General features: G+C 50.1%; 1 protein-coding gene across 1 annotated transcript in view; it reads right to left on the bottom strand.

Annotated features, from left to right (window-relative positions):
- Positions 1–6,974: 6,974 nt before the first annotated feature.
- The window catches only part of LOC142835916 (putative mitochondrial import inner membrane translocase subunit Tim8 A-B), a 36,234-nt gene continuing 22,110 nt past the window's right edge, over positions 6,975–21,098 (bottom strand). The window contains exon 2 of the mRNA XM_075949751.1: positions 6,975–7,363. The gene's annotated coding sequence lies outside the window, so the exon portion shown is untranslated. The remainder of the gene's footprint in view (positions 7,364–21,098) is intronic.

The raw sequence follows: 21,098 nt of genomic DNA, 5'->3' as shown, positions 1-21,098 counted from the left end.
ATGGGGGAACTGATCCGAGTGTCTGGGAGAGCCGGTCTGCCGTAACCACCTGAGGTTCTAAAGATACTTCAGGGGGCCATTCTACTTCATAAGAAGAATTCAGAGTTTTCTTGGTGAGAAGCAGATACTATAACCATCTGCATCTAAGAAGCTCTCTCATAATTGCTTTATCGCCAGGCGATGGTGGCGCACGCCTTTAATCCCAGCACTCGGGAGGCAGAGGCAGGCAGATCTCTATGAGTTCGAGACCAGCCTGGTCTACAGAGCTAGTTCCAGGACAGGCTCCAAAACCACAGAGAAACCCTGTCTCGAAAAAAACAAAAACAACAACAAAAAATGCTTTATCATACATTTCAAAGGGGGTTTTGGGTAAAGCAAAATCCCTCCCCATCACAAATGAGAAACTGATTTAAAGTGACAGAGATAAACAATACGAGGACAGACAACAGCCATGACGAGACAGATGACAGGTGGCCACAACCAACCAGGGGTCTTCAATGACGGCTCACACGGAACCTGGACACAGGATCTCTGGTGGGGTCCGACCTCCCCTCTGTCCTAACCGGATGGCTCTGCAGGTGTTCGGACCAGGTGACTTCCACAGTCCTCTGCCTCTGGAGCACCTGGCACAGACTGGTCAGAAGGGCTTTCCCAGAGCCCTAGGACATCCCAGGTCACACTCCCTAGGGGTCCTCTCTTCCCTGATCTTGGGGGGGTCCTCTGTGGATCTCCTAGGGGTCTTCACCATGTTGTGGATCTCCATAGAGATCCACAGAGATTGGACCCTGACTCTTCATCAGGGTCTTTGTCAGAGAAGACCAGAAACTCTATACAGTGTTATGAATCCATTGAAAGTCTTTATTCCAGCCAGCTGGTGGCTACCCCTAGGTATTTAAGACTCAAGTGCAGGGCTGGAGAGATGGCTCAAGGGTTAAGAGCACTGGCTGCTTTTACAGGGGTCCTGAGTTCAATCCCTAGCAACCACATGGTCACTCATAACCATCTATAAAGAGATCTGGTGCCCTCTTCTGGCCTGGGCATGAATATACAGGCAGAGTAAGTAAATAAATCTTAAAAAAAAAAAAGACTCAAGTGCAGTCCCAGGCCTTTCTCGTGGCCCATATTTAAGCAAGAAAATCACACCCTGGTATAAAGTCCATAGACACTTTCCATTAAGGGATCAGCACATGCAGTCACAGCCCTGTACAGTCTGTCCACTCCTGCATGGATCAGCACATGCAATCACAGCCCTGTATAGTCTGTCCACTCCTGCACAGATCGGAGCATGCAGTCACATCCCTGTACAGTCTGTCCACTCCTGCATGGATCAGCACATGCAGTCACATCCCTGTATAGTCTGTCCACTCCTGCATGGATCAGCACATGCAGTCACATCCCTGTATAGTCTGTCCACTCCTGCACGGATCAGCACATGCAATCACAGCCCTGTATAGTCTGTCCACTCCTGCATGGATCAGCACATGCAGTCACATCCCTATATAGTCTGTCCACTCCTGCATGGATCAGCACATGCAGTCACATCCCTGTATAGTCTGTCCACTCCTGCATGGATCAGCACATGCAGTCACAGCCCTGTACAGTCTGTCTACTCCTGCATGGATCAGCACATGCAATCACAGCCCTGTATAGTCTGTCCACTCCTGCATGGATCAGCACATGCAATCACATCCCTGTATAGTCTGTCCACTCCTGCATGGATCAGCACATGCAATCACATCCCTGTACAGTCTTTCCACTCCTGCACGGATCGGAGCACGCAGTCACATCCCTGTATAGTCTGTCCACTCCTGCATGGATCGGCACATGCAGTCACATCCCTGTATAGTCTGTCCACTCCTGCATGGATCAGCACATGCAGTCACAGCCCTGTACAGTCTGTCCACTCCTGCATGGATCAGCACATGCAATCACATCCCTGTATAGTCTGTCCACTCCTGCATGGATCAGCATATGCAGTCACATCCCTGTATAGTCTGTCCACTCCTGCATGGATCAGCACATGCAATCACATCTCTGTACTGTCTGTCCACTGCTGCACGGATCGGAGCATCTTTGGTGTCTATTGTTTGCTCTCTCATCCCACCATGTGCCCCAGGTGAGAAGCCCTGGAGTTCCCACGCTAGTCTGGCCCCTTTCCGTCCTGTCCTTTGTTCCAGCCACCCCAGGGCACGCCAGTCAAGCTCAAACTGCCAGCATCTCTTCTTCTTTGCCGTGCTTTTCACTGGCCTAGAACACGGCAGTGTCCGGCAGGAGTCAGCGTGTGCTCCTTTTGCATTACTGTGATGAAAACAGCTTGGAGATGGGGCCGAGAGATGCAGCAGAGGCTCAGAGCACTGGCTGCTCCTCCAGGGGTTCAATTCCCAACACCCACATGGTGGCTCACAGCCATCTACAGTGGGATCTGATTCCCTCTTCCAGAACGAAGGTGCACATGCAGGCAGAGTACTCATATTTATAAAATATTTTTTTAAAAAGGAAAATTTGGTTCATGTGATTTGGCCACAGGAGTTTCGGTAGAATCATGACAGCCTGTGGTGGAAGTGAGTTGTTCACTCCATCTAAGTCAGGCTAGGAACAATAACTATCCAAGAACCCTCCTCTGGAGACCTACTCCCTCCAACTAGACTCCACCTCTGTAAGTTTCTAGGATCTCCCCAAACAGTGCAGCTTGCTGGGCACCAAGCTCCCTGAACCTGGGGACTAAGCTCCAAACAGACAATATAAAGATGCCCTGTTCCCTCACATCTTCGGGAGACCACAGATGTGTGCTTTATACCGGCTGCTGGATCAACCCCCACACACACACATCCCCTCACCCCACCCCACCCCACCCCACCCCGACACACATCCCCTCACCCCACCCCACCCCGTGCCAGGTCCGACTCCTCATTAATGATGCATGGACTCTGAGTGTCTCCGAGGGCAGGAAACCTGACCAGTCCACACATATTCAGACTTCGTGGTGCCTGCTTCTTGAAGGGTGAGGCTGGGAGACAAGGGCCAGTATTTCCACCCCAGACCTGTGACTGCGTTGTGAAAGGAACTGGATTACTTTATTTTTGAAAAATCCCAAAGTTGAGAGAATTTACCTGTTCACATTTTAGGTTGATTAAAATCCATATACTCTTTTCTCTTTCTGTCCATCAGTCATGCTGTATTTTTGTATCAATTTATAGGCAACAGGATACATTTATTTATTTATTTTTCAAAGATGGGGTTTCTCTGTGTATGCTGGGCTGTCCTAGAACTCTCTTTATAGACTAGGCTGGCCTTGAACTCAGAGATCCACTTGTCTCTTGGCTCCCAAATGCTGGGATTAAAGGCATGCACCACCACAGCCTGGCTGGGATCTTTCTCTTTAACTGTTTGTTGGCAGGATGAGGAGATTGCTCAGTGGTTAGGAGCACCGGTTACTCTCACAGGAGACCTGATGCTTAGTTAGCATTTATTTCTATTGCTGCAAAGAGATACCGTGACCATGGCTTACAAAGAAACATTTGATTGAGATTGGCTTACAGTTCAGAGGTTCAGTCTATTGTTTTCAAGGCTTGCAGCATGACAGCATGCAGGCAGATGTGGTGCTGGAGAAGCTGGGAGTTCTACATCTGGATCAGCAGGCAGCGGGAGGAGTCACATGGAGCCTGGTTCGAGCATCACCTCCAGTGACACACTTCCTCCATCAAGGCCACACCTCCTCATAGTGCTAATCCCTATGGGCCTACGGGGGCCGTTGTCATCAAACCACCACAACCCAGGTTTAAATGCCAGCATCTCACAACCCTTTGTAATTCCAGGTCTGAGCATCTGTCACCCTCTTCCGACCTCCTTGGGCATACATATTGTGCAAACACATACATGCAGGCAAGACGCTCATACACATAAGATAAAATCAATAAATCTAAAACTAAGTAAACCCCTTATTAGCTAGGTTCAATATTTGTTTCTTCTAATGTAAAGTTTGCTTTCAGCAACATACATCTCTAAAACCTCCACCTGTCATCTGGACAATGCACATCCACCTGCCAGAAACTGGATTCATGATGGAAGAAGTCTAGGCTATTCTTTTCAAAATGTATCATTGTGTGTGTGTGTGTGTGTGTGCGCGCGCGCGCGCTCAGGTGCACTTGCCTGTGGTGTACACGTGAAGACGAGACACTGAGTGTCTTCTATCACTCTCTATCATATTTTTAAAGACGGGCTCCCTCACTGAACCCGGAACTCACTGCTTGAGCTACGCTGGGTGGCAGGGAGTCCCTGGGGTCAGCCTGCCTGGGGTCCCGGTGCCAGGGCTGGGGTCCCGGTGCCAGGGCTGGGGTCCCGGTGCCAGGGCTGGGGTCCCGGTGCCAGGGCTGGGGTCCCGGTGCCAGGGCTGGGGTCCCGGTGCCAGGGCTGGGGTCCCGGTGCCAGGGCTGGGGTCCCGGTGCCAGGCACTCACTGTATGTGGCCTTTACATGGTGCCGGAGATGCTAGTCAGGTTCTCGTGCTCGGGCAGCAAGCACTTGACCCACGGAATCATCAGCCCTGCTCTGTTCTTTATGGATCTGCATACTTCCTACTGCCCTGCGCAGCTTAGAAATTACAGTGGCTCCAGTTATAGGATATGGTTTAAAACAACTTCAGTATCAAATGCTCAAGTGATCATTTAAAAATTGGTAGGGAATATTTAGTTCAATGAGTAAACAGGACAGTGGGCTTGAAGGTGCTTCGGCATTTTGATCACAACACCTGAATTAATAGTCTAAACGTAACCTGAATCTAGAGGACATTTCTGCTTCTGCAGTGGAAAGAATTAGGTAAAATAGCATCAACTTCCATACTTTGCACAGGTCCTCTAGCGCCCTCTTCTGATCTAATGTGGTACTGCATGCCAGGCTGAAGTTGATGGACCCCTCTTGGGTTTTGTGAGGGTCCCTTCCCAAAAGGCCATACCCATGTTAAAGATTCTGCAGGCTGAGGGCTGGTAAGAACTTCAGACTGTGGAGAGCTGGAACGTTGCAAAGTTACCTTGGGCTTTTTTCAGTCCCCTTGCTATCTGTTGCAGACCCATCTGACCTAACACCCTTGCGGCTATTAAGTGGAAGCTTTGGTATGTGTGAACAGACCTCTAGGCTACAGCAACCCAAAGGTTAAGAACACCGTGAGAGAGTAGGTCACATTCCCTTTAGCACAGCATGAGACCCACAGCAGAGATGGTCCCGTTTTGCTGTAACCACTTACCCAATGTCTCCACCAACAGATTTAAAAGTGCTTTAAATGGGCTTTTCTGGACCTACTGACAACATGAAATCGTCGCCATGTCTGAACAGGTATTTGAGGTACTGAGATGAATCCATCTTCAGGGGCCTTAGTCACCCATGCTGACTGCAGAATCAACTCTTTCTTACATCCTTTGAGATGAAGGCTATATTGTCTGTAGAAAGAGTTCTGAAGTCAATGGAACATCTTCCTGGAGTAATGTTTCTAAGTGCATAGAATAAAATAAAGAAAATAAACAGAATCATTGTATTGGAATGCAGAGACACTGATACTGAGATACCGAATAAACAAATTTGTTGTTTAACACCTTATTAGACAATCAGTAACTGTTATAATTTCAAAGTTATGACAATATTTTCAGATCTCTGTAGCAACAGTCACCTGGGATGTAAACACCTGTGGTTTTGTCACTGTGAAAGCAGTAGGTGGCTTGCTGATGATGTCCTGACAGTTGACAATGACAACGCATCACAAACAGGTAGCTTAGGGCGGATTTCCATCTTCCCTCTGTGTGGAAGCTGGAGTCCTAAACTACCTCCAGAGCCTCTGGGGTTCTTCCTGCCTCCTCCAGCTCCCAGTGACCCCAGGGCAGCCGTGGTGCATGGCTAGGAGACTCCAACCTCTCTACTCTGTCCTCACACTGCCACCTCAGTCACTTTCATTCTGACACAGGACACCCTTAACTGTCCCCAGGAAACAAGCCACCTCCAGGCACTGTGGTGACACCTTCTTTCCTGCTGTGAACAGGAAGGAAGCTCTTGCTGCTAAGCAGGAGCCAACAGCCAGACAACAGTGTCAGGCAGCTTGACACACCGCGAGACCAACCCCAGGCTCCCAGGCTCCCGGAGACCAAGGCAAAGGAAAGGGCACGTGGACGGGAAGGGTCAGGCACCTCTTACTGAGGCTTGTGGAACTTAGTTAGGTCTGGGATGCTGGAAGAATGAGATCCATCAAAACAAGTTCGGATGATGGAACCCGAACAAGGTGAAACAGAACCACAGAAGGTGTTTCATATTTAGTTAAAAAATTAAAAGCACTGCTCTGGCCAGTTCGTCCTCCCTCCCTCCCCCCTTCCCTCCCTCCCTCCTTGCTTGTTCAGTGTGACATAGCTAGGATCATCAGGGGGGAAAAGGACCTCGATAAGAAAATGCCCACACAAGACTAGTCTGTAGCAACTCTGGGCATCTTCTTGACTAATGGTTGATGTGGGAGAGCCTATCTCACTATGGGCAGGCCACCCCTAGGCAGGTGGCCCAGCAATGTGTAAGAAAGCAGGCTGAGCAAGTCCCAAGGAAGGAACTGTTCATGCCTCCAGGCACCTGCCCTGCTTGATGGCTATGAGGCATAAAATGAAATAAACCTTTTCCTCCCCAAAGTTGGTCAGTTTTCATTATAGCAACGGAAAGCAAACTAAAACTCAATAAAGCATACCACATTTACAACCAGTGGATTAATCTGAATCCTGAAAGTTTATAAATAAGACGACTGCCTTGTGGGGCCAACAATACTATGAAAATTACAATTAACTGCTCACAGGGTGAAAAAGTCCCTGCTTTGTGCCGTGTGGCTTGTTTCGTTCTACACAAATAAGAACTCTAGAAGCCAATAAGAAAAAAAGGCCAAACACCCACAGTTGAGAAAGCCTTAACACACAAAAATGTTTAATGTGACCTTTATACAAATAATACAGGGTCTGGGGCGCAGCTCAGAGTGGAATGCCTGCCTCCCATGCAGGAAGCCCTGGGTTCCATTCCCAGCACTGAATAGAAGAAAAGCACAAACTAGCAAGTCCTCTGTGATGACACTTCCATCTGTGCAGAGGGCACAGGTCACAGCATCTGGCGGGCGGAGAGTGGACAGCTGTTCTTGGAGGTAGCAGGAAACAGCTTCGCTGTTTTGGAGGTGATCCCAGCAGTATTTACGGAAATTTCAATCAAGTACATGGGCCTTTTGAAGTCTTCTGAAAATCCACTCTGTCTGAGCGTGCGCAAACTGTTTAGATGAGAGGAGATTGACTGTTCTGTTGCTGGTAGAAAACGGGGACCAGCCGAAGTATCCGTCAGTGTATCCTCATAGTGAAACTCGACTGTGGAAAGAAAGGGGGGATGAACATTTACCCAAGGGGAGGACAAACAAGGTCCCCCTTACCACCTAGGTTCTGTGCTGATACCCGGATAACAAGAGGCAGACTAGTAAGAACAAACAGCTCTTTATAACATATTACCTAGCACGAGGGCCTCATAAGGAAATGGAGACACAAAGACCGGCTTTGCTCAGCCTGAGTACCGTTAGACCGATGAAGAGCGGAAAGAGCGAGAGAAAGGGCTGGGTACAGGGACTGCAGGGCTGTCTGGACCCCTCGCACTATCCCTTTCTCTCTGGGTTCGTGAGAGAAACATCTCCCAGCCAAGAGCTTCCTCGACTCCTCCAGAAGGGCAGCGTCCTCCTTGTACACTGGATTTATTTCGGCCGACATGCTGAAGTGGCTAGGTGCACGTTTGAGGGTAAGCTTTCTGAACCCCATCATCACCGTGCAATGTTGTGTAGGCAGCAAGAGGGAAACACTCAAGCGTGCTCACACACGCACAAACCACCCTGCAAGGGCTCACGTCTGCAGTTTGGACATCCGTGTATGACCTACACAACAAGCACATTTCATTCGTGTGATTGAAACAGAGCGTGGAAGCCAGAGTCTTCCTCCACCTTCCTCCACCGCCCTTTTCCAGACACGGCCTCTCACTGAACCTGGAGCTCACCGTTTCAGGTCTCACCTGACTGCATCTGCCTGGCACCAGGACTACAGGAGAAGCAGCCACGCTTGACTGTTTCATGAGTGCTAGACAGCTCAGCTCACGTCTTCACATGGGCCCGACGAGCACCCTGCTCATCCAGCCTGAGGAAGCTTTTCAATTTTATTTTATGTGGATGAGTGCTGACTGTGTGTGTGCCTGGTGCCAGCGGAGGGTAGAAGACTAGAGCGACAGGTGTTTGTGAACCGCCAAATATAAGTGGATGGAACGCGAGCCCTCTGGGTAACAGCAGAGATCCCAACTGCTGAGCCAGCTCTCAGCGCTAACGCTTTTTTTTTAAGTTTCTGAGACAGGGTCTCACTGTGTACCCCTAGTGTCCTAGAACTTGCTCTGTAGACCAGGCGTCCTCAAATCAGAACCACCTCCTCCTGCCTCTTGAGTGCTGGGATCAACCCATCCGCTCAGCTCTGGGTAGTTTTTATTAACCTATTTCTGATGTGTTGATTCTGTGGCTCGGGCTGGCCTTGACTGAAGCCAGCTCCGCGTTGTCAGACTCCAGCAGCAAGTCCTAGAGGAGCAGTGTGACCCACGCACTTCACCCACTCTACAGACCAGATCCTCGAGCCCATTCAAAACGCTCCGCAGAGCTGTGCTCTCCCAATGGTGGGCGGACTTGTCTCAGGGTCCCTGAGAATTTAGTTCTGTCTGCTTCTCAGTGATAATCTAAGATGGTCACGTCTGATTGCTCAGGTGTGTGCTCCCAGCTACTCAGGGGGCCAAGGCAGGAGGATCGCAAACCCAACACCCGCTTGGGCTACAGAGAAAGTTCAAGACAGTCTGGGCAACCGAGGAACTATGTTTGCTTTTCCCTCTGGCTGGCACTCTCCATGGAGGCCCTGTGCTTCTGCAGGTCTGCCCTGGGCTATCAGTCACTCTGCCTGTACCAAGGACCTGTCTATGCTGGTTTACCGCTGCGGTTTCTCGGATGGAAGATCCTTCCCACTTTACTGCCTCCTGCATGCCAGGAAAGTGCTATACCATTAAGCGGTACCCCAAACTTTATTAACTAAAAAGAATTTTCTTTGCAAAGGACCCACATGGAGTTCACTTCAGAGACACACTGCTGTCGGTGCCTGGTGCGAGGAGGTCATGCAATAGGTAAGTGGCCGAGAGTGTGGGCTTAGGCCTGCAGTTAAGTCTTAGCTCACTTCTCTCTCTCTCTCTCTCTCTTTTATTTATTTATTTATTCATTATTATCATTATTATTATTTTGGTTTTTCGAGACAGGGTTTCTCTGTGGTTTTGGAGCCTGTCCTGGAACTAGCTCTTGTAGACCAGGCTGGTCTCGAACTCACTGACTCTGCCTGAACTCACTGACTCTGTCTCTCAAGTGCTGGGATTAAAGGTGTGCGCCACCACCGCCCGGCCTCTCTCTTTTTTTTAAGATTTATTTTTATTTATTATGTATACAATATTCTGCTTCCATGTATGCCCGCATTCCAGTGTAGGGCTCTAGACCTCATTACAGATGGTTGTGAGTCACCACGTGGTTGCTGGGAATTGAACTCAGGACCTTTGGAAGAGCAGCCAGTACTCTTAACCTCTGAGCCATCTCTCCAGCCCCACTTGGCTCACTTCTTACAAGCTATGTGATCCCAGATGGTATACTCAGTACAAGAAACAGCTTTCTCCTTTATAAACGGCAATATATGGTCATTCAATGGGACTGTTAAGAGTATTTTTTTTAAAGATTTTAAATTTATTTTAGCTGGGTAATGGTGGTGCACACCTTTAATCCCAACACGTGGGAGGCAGAGGCAGGCAGATCTCTGAGTTTGAGGCCAGTCTTGCCTACAGGGCGAATTCCAGGACAGCTGGAGCTACACAGAGAAACCTTGTCTTGAAAAACAAATTAAATTTAAAAAAGTAAATTCTATTTTATGTATATGGGTATTTTGTCTGCATGTCTGTATGTGTGCCGTGTGTGCAGTACCTGTGTTCAGTACATGTATGTGCACTGTGTAGACATGTATGTGGGGGCCAAAAATGGGAGTCAGGTTGTACTGTAGAGTTATAAATTGTGAACTGCTAGGTGGGCGCTTGGAACCGAATCCAAGGCATCTGCGAGAGCAGAAAGTTCTCTTAACTGGTGAGCAGCCGCCCAGTCTGCTGTCACTAATTTGTGAAAGAAAGTTTGTAATGGGTTTCCCTAGCACAATGCTAGGCTGACATGACGCTATCCTCATGATTAAAATAGCTAGCCAATCACACTAACAATACAGCTAACCTTACACCAAAGAGAATCTGCCATGTTCCCACAGTGACACTGTAATGCTCCCCTTCTACCACCAGGAGGCATATGATGGACCCAAAGTATTGAGAAAGCCAGTCTGGAGCTTTCTCGGGGATGGTTTAAAGTTGTTTTCTTGGGCACCTCAGGTCTACTCTGAGTCTTCATTTCTGTTTGTACTGGTCTCTAAAGGCCAGACTTTATCTGTGGCAACAATAGCTGCTAACTGCATGCATGTCTGCTAGGCTGTGAGCATGCACACCTGCACTGGCGTGCACATACATGTAAGTATATTCTTGATATTCAGTATATTTCAGGGTGAACAACATAGTGAGGAAAAACTACAGAGAAGCAGACCTAGCCCACGAGGAGGCTGTGCAATTCTCAACTTGAGGCATCCTCACACCACGGAGACACACATATTGGACACAAGGAAACTCTTCCTCCCTTCCCCCCTCCTGCCCCCATACACTGGAAGGGGGCCTGGGCTCATCAGCACTAGAAACAAGTGTCCCAAACCGAGACACACTGGAACCCTGCTGGACTCTGGAAGGGTCTGCATGGCTACTTTTTTTTTTTTAAAGAAGCACCTCGGATTGAATAACTGTCCCAGGCACATGAACCTTGGTTGGATGCCCTGGCTGACACGAGAGCGGAGGAAGGAAGGAGTGGGCAGCTATGCGGTGAACTGTCGGCCTTGAGTAGTTCTGGGGACCTGTGACCTGAGGAGAGCGCTGCCATGAGCCCCACTACTAGAGATACCTCAGCAGGAATACAGCCAAAGCCATGTAACTCTCCAGTGAGGTAACAGAGGGCAAAAGCTCGGGCTCGGCAGCTCAAGGAATTCTGTGCCTTAGAGAGCAGGTCACACTGGGAGCAAGGCAGAAGCATGAAACAAGATGGGGTACACAAGAGGTGGCTCTGCTTGAGGAAGCTGGGGGGCCGCTGGGTGCTCTGGGGCATCTCATCTCATTGCATGCCCAGCAGGAGAGTGTGACAGACCTGACTCCATCGGCTCTGGACGCTGGCTTTAGCCTGTGTATATGTTCTTCTTTATGACTGCAGAACAATCCCCACTTCATCTTTTCACCTTTGATTTTGTCAGGGAGAAGAGCATGTCATGCCCCGGTGTGCCTAGGGAAGGTTGGAGGACAGACAACTTGGGAGAAGGAAGTATTTTTACTAGCTGCACCTCCTCGATGGGCACATTTCATCCATTCTGTAAGGAGAACGGATGTCTTTTACAGTCAAAAGGTTGTCTTAAGGAACTGGAGAGTTGGCTCAGCGGCTAAGAGTACTTGCTGTGCTTGTAAAGAACCCGACTTGATTCCCAGAACCCACATGGTGATACACAGCCACTAGTAACTCCAGAACAAGATCTAATGTCTTCTGACCTCTATGGTCACATATAATACATGAATACATAAAATTATAAAATAACATTTTAAAAAGTCGCTTTATTTTTTAATTGTTTTTATTGAGCTATATATTTTCCTCTGCTCCCCTCCCTTCCTCTCCCTTCCCCTCCTCTTCAACCCTCTCCCATGATCCCCATGCTCCCAATTTACTCAAGAGATCTTGTCTTTTTCTACTTCCCATGTAGATTAGATCCATGTATGTCTCTCTTAGTGTCCTCATTGTTGTCTAGGTTCTCTGGGATTGTCAATTGTAGGTTGGTTTTCTTTGCTTTGTGTCTAAAAGTCACTTATGCGTGAGTACATATGATATTTGTCTTTCTGTGTCTGGGTTACCTCACTAAAAATGATGTTTTCTAGATCAATCCATTTGCCTGAAAATTTCAAGATGTTATTTTTTTCTGCTGGGTAGTACTCCATTGTGTAAATGTACCACATTTTCCTTATCCATTTTTCTGCTGAGGGGCATTTAGGTTGTTTCCAGGTTCTGGCTATGACAAACAATGCTGCTCTGAACATAGTTGAGCACATGTCCTTGTGGTACGATTGAGCATCCTTTGGGTATATACCCAAAAGTGGTATTACTGGGTCTTGACAAAGGTTGTTTCCTAATTTTCTCAGAAATCACCATACAGATTCCCAAAGGGGCTGTACCAGCTTGCATTCCCACCAGCAAAGCAGGAGGGTTCCCTTTACCCCACAACCTGTCCAGCATAAACTGTCATCAGTGTTTTTGATCTTGGCCATTCTTACAGGTGTAAGATGGAATCTCAGAGTTGTTTTGATTTGCATTTCTCTGATGGCTAAGGATGTTGAGCATTTCCATAAGTATCTTTCAGCCATTTTAGATTCCTCTGTTGAAAGTTCTCTGTTTAGGTCTGTACCCCATTTTTAATTGGATTATTTGTTTTTTTGATGACCAATTTCTTGAGTTCTTTGTATATTTTGGAGATCAGACCTCTGTCTGATGTGGGGTTGGTGAAGATCTTTTCCCATTCTGTAGGCTGTCGTTTTGTCTTGTTGACCATGTCCTTTGCTTTACAGAAGCGTCTCACTTTCAGGAGGTCCCAATTTATTAATTGTTTCTCTCGGTGTCTGTGCTACTAGGGTTATATTTAGGAAATGGTCTCCTGTGCCAATGTGTTCAAGTGTACTTCCCACTTTTTCTTCTATGCGGTTCAGTGTGGTCAGTTTTATGTTGAGGTCTTTGATCCACTTGGACTTGAGTAAAAAGTTGTTTTAAAATTCGCATCTTGAAGTTGGAAAGATGACTCTATGGCTAAGAGCCATGAACTGATTTGCAGAGGTCCCAAGTTGAGTGGCTTGCACTGGCCTGTAACTCCAGCTCTAGGGGACCCAGGGGACCCATGTTTGGACGTATCACGGCTAGTCCTAGCTAAGCTGGATACAGACCAGTGTGGTGTGGAAACCGAGGAGACAAAAAATCGGGTCACCAGCACGTCATTCCGATCTCGGTGTGTGCGGTGTCATGCACATGATGGGGTCCTGCATGGAGGGGCGGGAGGGAGCGGTGGTTTAGATAAAAATGGCCCCCATAGGCCCACAGGGAGTGGCACTATTAGGAGGTGTGCTTTGCTGAAGGAAGTATGCCACTAGGGGGCAGGCTCAGTGTGGCAGTCTCTTTCTGCTGCTCATGGACTCAAAGTTAACTCTCAGCTGCCTTCCTAGCACCGCATCTCCCTGCATGCCACCATGTTTCCTGCCACGATGACAATGGACTAAACCTCTGAACTGTAAGCCAGTCCCAATTAAATGCTTTCCTTTACAAGAACTGCTGTGGTCATGGTGTCTCTTCACGGCAATAAAACCCTAACCAAGACAGAAGTTGGTACCAGGAGTAGGATATTCCTGTTATTGGTCTGACCAGGGTTTTGTTTGGACTGCAGGTTAGAAAAGCAGTGGATGCTTTAAGTGCTGCGTAATAGGCATCCAACAGGAGCACAGAAGACAGTGGTGCTGAGGGTGATCTGAATGTGACGGTCTGGCCCAAGAGGTTATTGTGATATTTCAGTGAAGAATGTGGCTACTTTCTGCCCTTGTCTGAAGTCTGCCTGAGGCTAAAGTGAGGAGTTTTAGATTCACAGCACTGGCAGGGGAAATTTCAAAACAGCCTAGTATACTTTCTGTGGTGTGGTTACTAGTGTTTAATGAAGATTTATAATGAAAAGGAGCAAGCCGAGCAAATAAAACTACAAAAGGTACAGTTCAAGGAGAAAAGGGGCACCAAGAGGTGGAATGGAGTCCAGCCCTGTGTTCAAGGAGATCAACAGATCAAAGAGAGTCCTGCTGTTAAGTGGGATCCACAGAGTGCAGACCTCAGGGAAAGAAAGACCCCACTGCACTAAGTTTCCAACCTTTGCAAAGGAATTAAAGAAAAGTAAAAGAAAATTAGAGCTGGGTGTGGTGGTGCACACCTTTAATCTCAGCACTGGGAAGGCAGACGCAGGGGGATTTCAGAGTTCCAGGCAAACCTGGTTTACAGAGTGAGTTCCAAGACAGCCAAGCTTAGGCAGTGAAAGAAACCACAATGAAGGAAACCATTGAAAACAGAAAGCAGGCGAAGATATACCTGAATGAGGGGCCAAGTTCCAGCCCCAGCAAACAGGAGAACTTGGAAACTTCAGCCACATGGTTCTGGCTTTAGAAAGAAGAAAGGAGTTATGGAATCTCCCTCCATGACTAAGGAAAGCTGCTGAAGCCAGGCATGCGTCAGGCGTGTCCCCAAATGGAAGCCCAGAGAGGCCACTGCGTGAGGCTGTGAAGGTGAAGCCTGGATTGCCTCAGAGACCCAGCATGTTGGAGATGCCAGAGCCATGGGACACCTGCTGAGGAGAGCTGCTAACAGGGAGTGGAACCAGCTCAAGAGAGAGAAGCATGTTGCAGTCAACAAAGCTGAAGGAGTCGGAGATCTGAGGAACATTCTGACATCACACATGGAGTTTGTCTAGCTGGTCTTCGGTCTGGCTTTGGTCCAGGATTTCTTCACTATGCTCGCTTGTGAACAGTAAGGTATATCCTGTGCCACTGTATGTTGGAAATATGTGACCTGCTTTTTCATTTTGATTTTACAGGGGGTCTCAGAAGAGACTTTGGACTTTTAAACAACTCTGAGACTGATAGACTTCGGTGGACTCTTGAATTTGGACTAAATGTCATTTTTGCACGATGATATGGCTATAAGCCTATGGGGGCCAGTGATAGAATATGGTGGTTTGGATGAAAATGGTTCCCACAGACACACAGGGAATGGCACTATTAAGAGGTGTGGCCTTGTTGAGTGGGTGTGGCTTTCTTGGAGGGTCTCAGATGCCCAAGCCAGGCCCAGTGAGGCATTCTCTTCCTGCTGTCTGTGCATCCGGATGCAGAACTCTCAGCTCCTTCTCCAGCACCATGTCTGCTGTGTGCTGCCATGCTTCCTGCCATGATGATAATGGACTGAAGCCCTGAACTCTAAGAGTTGTGGTGGTCATGGTGTCTCTTCACCTCAGTAAAGAACCTTAACTAAGACAGAAGGGAGGACAGGGAATTTACATCTGGTGGCCGTTTGTATCCCAGAGAGTAAATAACAAACCTCACGTCTCCTGGTCCCCTCCTGTGCCAAGCTCAGGCCCTGAGGAGCTAACTCACACTCAGGAGTGTGGGCAGTGGGAGGTGCCATGCCACAGTAGGAAGGATTCAGCTATAATCCAACTGAAGTTTATAAAGGAGCCATGGCCACCAGCAACTCTTTTGGAAACCAACAGGACTTTCTGGTGGCAGGTGGGAGAGAGGAGCTCCGACTTCTAAAGGTGGGGCCCAGCCGCAGGGGCTGAAGGGCAAGCAAGTAGGGGTCCCACAGAGAACTCTGCAGATTTCCACTCAGCAAGTGAAATGCATTAGAACCCTAAAGTCTGATGACCCAAGTGCCCGTGAGGTCAAAGCTGACTCACTTTATTATTCCCTTTGTACCCTGCAGCGTTGTGGAATAACATTTTCCTACACTGAAGGTGTCTTATTCTGATTGGTCTAATAAAAACCTGAATGGCCAATAGCTGGCAGAATTTTCAGGCACACACGATGGTGGGAAGAAGAAGGGGGGTTGCCAGGAGACGCAGAGGGGGCAAGACATGCTGGAAGACAAGTAAAGCCACAAACCACGTGCCAATATGTAGATTAATAGAAATGGGTTAGCTGAAGCTGTAAGAGCTCGTTAGTAACAAGCCTAAGCTGCGGCTGAGCTTTTATAATTAATGCTAAGCCTCTGTGTCAGGGAGCTGGCGGTTCGGACGTAAAGGTCCAGCTACAGTGGAGTCAGGTGCATGGCTAGGAGACCAGATGAAAGGCCAAGTCACAGTGTGAGCTTCGGGTTGTGTTTTCCTTAAACATCAAAGCCCCTCATGCCCCCGTAGCCTTGAGCCTTTCGCCTGATGAAGACTGCAGTTCTGGGCAGGCAAAATCTTTAAACATCAAAGCCCCTCATGCCCCCGTAGCCTTGAGCCTTTCGCCTGATGAAGACTGCAGTTCTGGGCAGGCAAAATCTGCCCCAGCACACTGTTTACTGTAAGGCAACTGCTGACGTCAGCAGCCACAACACGGGCTGCTGGGAAGCCAACGCTGAAACCCCACTTTTGTCCCCAGTAGGCAGCAGGTCACCCAATACTAAAATGAGCCCCGGGGAGTGACGGGGTCTTTCTAACCCATGACTCCTGGCCGGCATCAACGTTTACCCTTGCGGTGGTGACAGAATGTGGGTTGTCACCGAGAGCTGGGTCAGTCTGCTCGGCTGGGTAACAGAGTGCCACAGACTCGGCTACTTCCACCAAGACTTGCTTTTCCTCACAGTCCTGGAACCTGCATGCCCCTCGTCAAAACAGGTGGAGCTGGCCTCCTCTGAGGTCACCTTTTCTGGGTCTCTGCCCATCATTCCCGTGTCCTGGTCTTCTCTTCTTACTATCAACATCAACCTATGAAATCTGGCTCCATCCGACTTTTTTTTTAAAAAATTTCTTCTTTTATACACATTCTCAGGTTGTTGGAATTTGGACATCAATGTGGAAATGGGGGAAGGGAAGACCATGTATGGTGCTGGAAGTAATAAACTGTAGAAACATCCAGCTCCTCCTTTAAGGATCAGGGGTCAGCCTATGTCAGCCCTCAGAGGAGGTGACCTTCCCAACCCATCCCCCACCACTGTGGGGCTTGTCCTAGCTCAGGTCCCCTCTGAGGGAAGGAATCCCTATCCTATGCAGCTCTAGCACCAGCTAAGACTTACAGCCCTGGACCAGTGCGTGTGGTTCAGGGCACAGGCAGCGTTATTTGCACCTCCGCAGCCCAGGCAGGAGGCATCCCACCTGCTCCAGGCAGTGGAGATGCTGTCTCCAGAAGGCAGGCACTATACTGCCAAGCACAGAAAGGTACGGCTCCTCCTCATCAACTCTGAAAGATTTCTTCATGCAGCCTGTGCAGAATTCCTAGGGCAGCTTCACCTCAGGCACAGGTGCTAGGGTCCCACAGCAAACCAGTGAGCACCCGAAAGTCTCCTGGAGCTTCCATTTCAAGAGCCAGGACACAGGTGGAAGCTGTACCCAGAATGCTTCTTGTGAAAAACGCCCACCCGTCCTGGGAGCTGGGAATCCCCGGGGTTCGACTGCAGAGGGTTCCTGGGTAGTTTCCTGTTTCAACCCCATAGCCGAGGGAGGGGGGGGAAATTTCTGCTTTTTGCTTCTCTGAACTCTAAGCTGAGGAATGCATGTTCTTGACATGGGATTTTTCTGGTTAAAGGAAAGTCCAGTGTCCTTGCGAATGCTTCTCTGTAGATCCTTAAAAAGTCAGATCAAATGTCACTTCCCATGAGAAAGCCTGGCGGACTTGCACTACCCTGCAGGTCTCAGCTGGAACTCGCGAGCTGCAGTTGGCACTGATCTGCTCTGTGCCTCAACCACAATCCTCTCTGCCGTGTTCTTAATGTGCTCAGTGAGGTTTGGAGAATATGAGAGGCCAAAGTGAAGGCCTTAACAGGGCACTGCCATTTGCTCGAAGCTAGATCTTGAGGGGCCACCACCAGGATATTTTCTGGTACCTAGGAGTGTAGGTATTAGAGCACAGGACTGTATCATACAGTAAGAACATATCCAGTCTTCTGAGATGCCAGCAATAACAAAGTACCTGGTATAGTTTTGATAAAACGTGGCCTTCCCCAACAGCTACTACATTAAAAGTGTGGCTCGGAGGTGGACTTTTGGGAACAATCAACTGACAGACTCATATGAAGGCACATTTGGGTGGCAAGGGGTGCTGCCCGGCTGAGGAAGCAGCTGCTTTGGAGGAACCTTTAGAAGCGTCTTTGTCTAAATCCCTTCTTACACTTCTAGCTCTGCTTCTCACTTTATGTTCCTTCTCTGTTGATTAAATTCCAAATCCTAGGAGTATAGTCAATAATTAAAAAAACTATTGTTTTTTCATGTTGTAGCATTTGATGTGCACAGAATTTAGTGATACCAAGTCCTCAGGCCAGAGTCCACCCTTCTCCTCCTGCCCAGAGTCCAACCTTCTCCTCCTGCCCAGAGTCCATCCTTTCTCCTCCTCCTACCCAGAGTCCACCCTTCTCCTCCTGCCCAGAGTCCACGCTTCTCCTCCTGCCCAGAGTCCACCCTTCTCCTCCTGCCCAGAGTCCACCTTTCTCCTCCTGCCCAGAGTCCACCATTCTCCTCCTGCCCAGAATCCACCCCTTCTCCTCCTGCCCAGACTCCACCCTTCTCCTCCTGCCCAGAGTCCACCGTTCTCCTCCTGCCCAAGTCCACCCTTGTCCTCCTGCCCAGAATCCACCCCTTCTCCTCCTGCCCAGAGTCCATCCCTTCTCCTCCTGCCCAGAGTCCATCCTTCTCCTCCTCCTGCTTAGAGTCCATCCCTTCTCCTCCTTCCCAGAGTCCACCCTTCTCCTCCTGCCCAGAATCCACCCCTTCTCCTCCTGCCCAGAGTCCACCCCTTCTCCTCCTGCCCAGAGTCCACCCTTCTCCTCCTGCCGAGAGTCCATCCTTCTCCTCCTGCCCAGAGTCCACCCTTCTCCTCCTGCCCAGAGTCCACCCTTCTCCTCCTGCCCAGAGTCCACCCTTCTCCTCCTGCCCAGAGTCCACCCTTCTCCTCCTGCCCAGAGTCCATCCTTCTCCTCCTGCCCAGAATCCATCCCTTCTCCTCCTGCCCAGAGTCCACCCTTCTCCTCCTGCCCAGAGTCCATCCCTTCTCCTCCTGCCCAGAATCCACCCTTCTCCTCCTGCCCAGAGTCCACCCTTCTCCTCCTGCCTAGAGTCCATCCCTTCTCCTCCTCCTGCCCAGAGTCCACCCTTCTCCTCCTGCCCAGAGTCCACCCTTCTCCACCTGCCCAGAGTCCACCCTTCTCCTCCTGCCCAGAGTCCACCCTTCTCCTCCTGCCCAGAGTCCACCCTTCTCCTCCTGCCCAGAGTCCACCCTTCTCCTCCTGCCCAGAGTCCACCCTTCTCCTCCAGCCCAGAGTCCACCCTTCTCCTCCTGCCCAGAGTCCACTCTTCTCCTCCTGCCCAGAGTCCACCCTTCTCCTCCTGCCCAGAGTCCACCCTTCTCCTCCTGCCCAGAATCTACCCCTTCTCCTCCTTCCCAGAGTCCACCCTTCTCCTCCTGCCCAGAATCCACCCCTTCTCCTCCTGCCCAGACTCCATCCCTTCTCCTCCTGCCCAGAGTCCATCCTTCTCTTCCTGCTTAGAGTCCATCCCTTCTCCTTCTTCCCAGAGTCCACCCTTCTCCTCCTGCCCAGAATCCACCCCTTCTCCTCCTGCCCAGAGTCCACCCCTTCTCCTCCTGCCCAGAGTCCACCCTTCTCCTCCTGCCCAGAGTCCATCCTTTCTCCTCCTGCCCAGAGTCCATCCTTCTCCTCCTGCCCAGAGTCCATCCTTCTCCTCCTGCCCAGAGTCCACCCTTCTCCTCCTGCCCAGAGTCCAACCTTCTCCTCCTGCCCAGAATCCACCCCTTCTCCTCCTGCCCAGAGTCCATCCGTCTCCTCCTCCTGCTTAGAGTCCATCCCTTCTCCTCCTTCCCAGAGTCCACCCTTCTCCTCCTGCCCAGAATCCACCCCTTCTCCTCCTGCCCAGAGTCCACCCCTTCTCCTCCTGCCCAGAGTCCATCCCTTCTCCTCCTGCCCAGAATCCACCCCTTCTCCTCCTGCCCAGAGTCCACCCTTCTCCTCCTTCCCAGAGTCCACCCTTCTCCTCCTGCCCAGAATCCACCCCTTCTCCTCCTGCCCAGAGTCCATCCCTTCTCCTCCTGCCCAGAATCCACCCCTTCTCCTCCTGCCCAGAGTCCACCCCTTCTCCTCCTGCCCAGAGTCCATCCCTTCTCCTCCTGCCCAGAATCCACCCCTTCTCCTCCTGCCCAGAGTCCATCCTTCTCCTCCTCCTGCTTAGAGTCCATCCCTTCTCCTCCTTCCCAGAGTCCACCCTTCTCCTCCTGCCCAGAATCCACCCCTTCTCCTCCTGCCCAGAGTCCACCCCTTCTCCTCCTGCCCAGAATCCACCCCTTCTCCTCCTGCCCAGAGTCCACCCTTCTCCTCCTTCCCAGAGTCCACCCTTCTCCTCCTGCCCAGAGTCCATCCCTTCTCCTCCTCCTGCCCAGAGTCCACCCTTCTCCTCTTGCCCAGAGTCCATCCTTCTCCTCCTCCTGCTAAGAGTCCATCCCTTCTCCTCCTTCCCAGAGTCCACCCTTCTCCTCCTGCCCAGAGTCCACCCTTCTCCTCCTGCCCAGAGTCCATCCTTCTCCTCCTCCTGCTTAGAGTCCATCCCTTCTCCTCCTGCCCAGAGTCCATCCTTCTCCTCCTGCCCAGAGTCCATCCTTCTCCTCCTCCTGCTTAGAGTCCATCCCTTCTCCTCCTTTCCAGAGTCCACCCTTCTCCTCCTGCCCAGAGTCCATCCTTCTCCTCCTCCTGCTTAGAGTCCATCCCTTCTCCTCCTCCTGCCCAGAGTCCACCCTTCTCCTGCTGCCCAGAGTCCATCCTTCTCCTCCTCCTGCCCAGAGTCCATCCCTTTTTCTCCTCCTACCCAGAATCCATCCCTTCTCCTCCTTCCCAGAGTCCATCCCTTCTCCTCCTGCCCAGAGTCCATCCCTTCTCCTCCTGCCCAGAGTCCACCCTTCTCCTCCTTCCCAGAGTCCATCCCTTCTCCTCCTGCCCAGAGTCCACCCTTCTCCTCCTTCCCAGAGTCCATCCTTTCTCCTCCTCCTACCCAGAGTCCACCCTTCTCCTCCTGCCCAGAGTCCATCCTTTCTCCTCCTCCTACCCAGAGTCCACCCTTCTCCTCCTTCCCAGAGTCCATCCTTCTCCTCCTGCTTAGAGTCCACCCTTCT

Source organism: Microtus pennsylvanicus, chromosome 15, assembly GCF_037038515.1.
Source record: "Microtus pennsylvanicus isolate mMicPen1 chromosome 15, mMicPen1.hap1, whole genome shotgun sequence".
In the NCBI taxonomy this organism is placed as follows: Eukaryota; Metazoa; Chordata; class Mammalia; order Rodentia; family Cricetidae; genus Microtus; species Microtus pennsylvanicus.
Note: the sequence above shows the minus strand (reverse complement) of the source record. Positions and strands in the feature narration are given on the sequence as shown.